This window comes from Sciurus carolinensis, chromosome 10 (genome assembly GCF_902686445.1).
Source record: "Sciurus carolinensis chromosome 10, mSciCar1.2, whole genome shotgun sequence".
Classification (NCBI taxonomy): domain Eukaryota; kingdom Metazoa; phylum Chordata; class Mammalia; order Rodentia; family Sciuridae; genus Sciurus; species Sciurus carolinensis.
Window position 1 is genome coordinate 106,623,487 of NC_062222.1, and position 5,741 is coordinate 106,629,227.

The window sequence follows — 5,741 nt, forward strand, 5'->3', positions numbered from 1 at the left end:
GCACACAAAGTTCTAGTAACCTGCTCCAGCTTCTTGGAAACTCCCTATTTCCACTTGGGAATGGTAGAAGTTGAGATTGCACTAGAGTGCTTCCTAGAACATTAATTGTAGTAGTCAGATTCCTAAATTAACCTCAGAAATAAGACATCTCTGCCCCTTCCTGCCACTCACCCCCCAAACACCAACAAAACCATTTCAAACTATTTCTTCCAGTTTATCCATCTGAAATCCGTCTGGTCATTTATGCCATCACCTCCCACCTTCTCTGCTTGCAGTAAGGATGAGTCCAATAAGGAAAAGTGAGGAACTTGCTTCGAGGTGAGGACCTGTGAAGTTCCAGAACCTAAACCCTCCCTGTCTGGAGTCCTCACTGCGAGTCTTTGAGCAGCAAGCTATGATCAGATATTTGTTGTCTGATATAAGTTGAAATAGGAAGTAACTTTTTAAAAAATTTTGTATATCAGTTGTTTTTAAGAGTGATTTTGGGCTGGGGCGATAGCTCAGGGCTGGGGAGATAGTTCAGTTGGTAGAGTGCTCGCCTCGCAAGCACAAGGCCTTGGGTTCGATCCCCAGCACCGCAAAAAAAAAAAAAAGTGATTTTTCAGAAGTTGAAATTTTTAAACATCCCCTTTTATTATGGCAGACATTTCAATATTCCAAGAACTCTTAGGGAATACTTTGTGTGAAACTTTTTCTTTCATTGTGCGTAAAAGGAATTCTCAAACTTTTGTAGGGTTTTAAACCTGAAGAATTAAAAAAAAAAAAAAAAAACCACCTAATTCCTTCAGCCATGTTGAGAATGTGTATTAGTCAGCTATTGCCGCAAAACTGTTAAATACTCGTGTGACAATTCATCTGAAACTCGGTGGATTGAAACAATAACATTTATTTTCTCAGATCTGTGGATTGACAGAGGGAAACTGAACGAGGAGGATGTGGCTGGGTGGTACTGGTGGTCTTGGGAGTGGGAAATAGCTGCAGTTTTCAGATACTGAGGTCACAGGTTTAATTTGTTACTAAAGTATTATGTGGTTCATCTTGACAAATAATATAAGAATGAACCTTTGAGTCAAGACCAAAACTAGGAACCCATTCCCCATACAAAAAAAAAAAACTAAAGATTTTCTAAGAAATTCCAAGTTCTTCAATTCCTAAAGAATTGGTCCTGTGTTAGTACTTTTTGTGACCAAAATACCTTAAACAAAGGAGGAAGTGTTTATTTTGGCTCATAGTTTCAGAGGTTTCAGTTCATGGTAAGCAGACTCCCTTGCCTTGGACCTGAGGTGAGGCAGAACATCATAGCAGAAAAGGCTGGGAAAGGAAAGCTCCCCTTGTGCAGCCAGATGCAGAGAGAGTAAAAGAGAGAGAAAAGGGGGTGTCAAGGAAGAAGAGAAGCCCATCCAGAGTGAGGTCCCACCTTCCAGCAGTCCATTCAGTCAACAATGGATTAATCCACCCGTGTGATGGAGCCCTCATGATCCAATCAGTTCTCAAGAGCCCTGCCTCTGAACTTCACTGCATCAGGGACCAGGTTTTCAAAACAACGTTGGGGAACATTCTAGAACCAAACCATGACATTCTCCATGTTAAGAACTCCCACTATCTCTTCGCACAGAATCACTTTTTCTCTAATGATGTATCTTTCATTCTTATAACATTTGTCATTATAGAAAGGCATTGTAGCGAAGCATACTGTTCTAAAAATGTTAAAACGAAATGCTCACATTATTAGTCTGGAAAGAGAGTATCAGAAAAACAAATGAATGAGCCTGTTCCAAAAATGAAAATTCTGCTATTAATAAAGCATTGTGCTATAATCACTGTTATTTTGCAGCAGTTTGCTCCCCCAAATACCCTAAAAACTAATGCAAATACCTTCTCAAGATTATGCCAAATCTTAATCTGGCAGATTTTTTTTTTAATATTAAAAAACAGTATACTAAAAAACACAAGGAAACCTTTTTAAAGGACAATGGTTCTGTGCTAGAAGCAGGCCTTCCCTGTTTTCAGCCAGATGAGCTTGCCGTTGATATTGCAAGCAGGCACACACTGCAGGCTGTTACCATCACTCCCTGCGTGTCCCTGCCCTCCGCTCCCTCCCCTTGGGTCCAATCAGGAAAGCAAATGGAATTGTTTGCGTGCCTTTACTCTGTGCAAGGATATCTATTCTGTGAGCAGGCGTCTTTATTACCTGGGTACTAAGAGCCTAGCCATGAAAATACTGGTGGAGAATATTTAAAATCTGGCCACTTAAGTTTGTTCCTAAAACTAAAGCTATTTTTATAAATAAGAGGCCATGTAATGATCAATGGCTTTTGCATTTCATTTTCTTCTCAACATCAGGAAATCACTCCTGCGCCAATTAAGCAAGTGGTCACCCTTGGCCCTCGACCCTATGGCCCCAGATCCCCATTACCAAGGAAAAGATGGGATATAGAGGACGAGTCTGTGATCATTTCCTAAGTGTGTGATGGATATAGAGGACGAGTGTGCAACTGGGGCACGTTTCACATCAGCTGCAGCTGGTCACTGGGTTCAGACCAGCGGCCCCTGGTTGGAGAGAATCAGAAATGGTCCCCGGAAGGACAGATCCTAGTGAAACTCGGAAGTGAATCTTGGTACCAGGCCCTGCTCAGTTTCTCCCATGAAGAGCTCCTGGTGAAAGCAAGAGGATCTCAGTGTGCCTTTTATAGGCTGTAGGTTACACGGTTTCCAGCTTCTCTTACAGATTTTAAAAACCGTCTACACCCCTTTAAAAATTGAGTGCCTGAAGAGTTAGTAGGGTTTTTTTTTTTCCTTTTGTCCCTGAAGTCCTATGGCAAAAGACTGTTTTTATAATGAAAAGTTCATAGTAAATCTTCATTGTTAAAAATCCCTCTTTTAACAGTGTGGAAAGGACGAATCACTTTCAAAGTAATTGCAGGTGACAGCCCTTCCTGCTCAAGAAACCACCCTGGAGATATTCCGTGAGGCCTGGGGCTGGGGCTCAGTGGTAGAGCGCTTTCCTAGCATGTGCAAGGCACTGGGTTCAATTCTCAGCACCGCATAAAAATAAAAAAGGATATTGTGTCCACCTACAACTAAAAAGTATTTTAAAAAAAGAAATATTTTGTGAAAAATAAATCACTTGTTGCAGAAATAGATAAATAGAATTTGACATTAAAAAAACAATACCGCTTATAGTAGTAGTCCCCAGAATGAAATACTTAGGTGTAAGTCAAACAAAACATGTCCAAGATCTATATAAGGAAAACTGCAAAATTGGTGAAAGAACTCAATAAAGGGAGTGATACTCTGTGTTCATGGACAGGAACACTCAATATCGTGAAGATTAATTAGATCTATAAATTCAACAAAAATCACACGATATTTTGTGGACATTGACAAATTGATTCTAAAATTGACATGGAGAGACACACTAGAGTAACCCTCCATATTGAAGGATCAGAATAAAGTCGGAGGACCGACACTACCTGAATCAGAGACTGACGATAAAGCTAGAGTAATTAAAGCAGTGTGGTGTTGGCAAAAACAGAAGGACAAACACATCCACAGAACAGAATAAATAGTCCAGAAATAGACCCACGTCAATATAGTCAACTGCTTCTGACAAAGGGACAAACAATACAATGGAGGAAAGTAGTCATTTCAGCAAACGGTGGTGGAACGACTGGACATCCACATGCTAAAAAGTGAATCTAAAAACAGACCTACCACCCTTCGTGAAAATTAAGTCAAAATAGATCACAGAACTATCTGTAAAACAACAAAGGCAGGGGCTAGTTCAGTGGTCGAGCCCTTGCCTAGCATGTGCAAGGCCCTGGGTTCAATCTGCAGCACCAAAAAAAAAAAAAGAAGTATACAACTTCTACAAGAGAACATTTAAGAAAATCTAGACACCCTTGGATTTGGCAGTGACTTGTTAGATCTGACACCAAAGGCATGATTCATGAAAGAAAGAACCGATTACCTGGACTTTATTAAATTTTTGTGCTTTGTAAAAGAATAAAAATATAAGCTACAGAATGAGAAAAAAATTGCAAAAGAATATATTTGCAACAGTACACAAAGAACTCTTAAAACTCAGCTATGAGAAAACAATCCAGTTTTTTTAATGGGCCAAAGACCTTAAAAGACACCTCACCAAAGATACACAGTTGGTAAATAAACTTAGGAACAGATACTCCCCATGAGAAGTTCATTACGGAAATGAAAACTGAAATAGCCAGGAGATGTCACTACTGACTCATAAGAATAAGCCGAATGCAGGACACCAAAGCCACCAGCTACTGGGGAGCGTGAGGTGCAGCAGAAGCTCTTAGGCATTGCTGGTGGAACTGCCAAGCGGTACAGCCACTTTGGTAAACCGTTTGGAATTTCTTACAAAACTAAACATACTCTTGCCCTTACAGGCATGCTCCTGAACATTTACCCAAATAAACGAAAACTCACCTTCACACAGCCTGCACACAAGTTATGCACAAATGTTCATAGTAGCATACGGGGGTACTTCACTGATGAGCTGCATCCTGGGCCTTTTTATTTTTACTTACTTACCAATAAATAAATTACCAGCCTGGGCTTGAACTTGAAATCCTCCTGCCTCAAGCCTCTGGGTTTTGCAGGAGTTCCAGGTGTGTGTCATCACACCTGGCTCTAGCACTTTTATTCTTAATTGCCCAAACTTGGAAGCAACCAAGATGTCCTTCAGTAGGTAAATGGACTGAAACTGTGATCTATTCCAGAAAATGGATTATCATTTAACATGAAAGGAAATGAACTATCAAGCGATAAAAAGTCATGGAGGGCTGGGTGTGGTGGCCCACACCTGTCATCCCAGTGGCTCGGGAGGCTGAGGCAAGAGGATGGAGAGTTCAAAGCCAGCCTCAGCAAAAGTGAGGCGCTAAGCAACTCAGTGAGACCCTGTCTCTAAATAAAATACAAAATAGGGCTGGGGATGTGACTCAGTGGTTGAGTGTCCCCGAGTCCAATCCCTGGTACCAAAAAAAAAGTCATGGAGGAAGCCTAAATACATAGGACAACGTGAAAGGAGATAATCTGAAAAGCCTCTGTGATTCCAACCATAATACATTATTATGTATTATTAACAGCAAAACTGCAGAGGCAGGAAAAGGGTGAGAGGTTTCTCAGGGGCTGAGATGAGAGAGGGAGGGATGGATAGGTGGAGCACAGAGGGGTTTTAGGGCACTGAAATTACTCTGTATGACACTCTTATGGTAGATGGCTATTCATTTGCCTTGGTAGTTTTGTGACAGTTTCAGAGTCTCGAATGTGCTTGATGAAAGAAGAAACAGCTCTTCACATTGGATATGTAGATAACAATGAATAAGTGCAAGAAAATGATGGAAATCTGAAAGGAAAACAGGTAACATAAGTAGGATCACAATTCTCTCAAATGTGTGTGGGGCAGGGGAATTCCTAGTTCTCGTATTGTTCCAGATAGATTATCCTATTTTTTTATCATGGTATTCCATTTCCTACATAGCACTTATGCAATGTTGGAATTTAATGTATTTGTGTGGTTCTTTTATTTTTTAAGACAGGGTCTTGCTATTTTCCTCAGTCTGTCCTCAAACTCAGAGGCTCAAGAGATCCTCCTGCCTCCGTCTCCCGAGCAGCCAGGACCACAGGTGCTGTTATGGTTTTGATGGAAGATGTCCCCCAAAATCTCATGTGTGAGAAAATGCAAGAAGGTTTAGAGGAGAAATGGTTGGGTTATG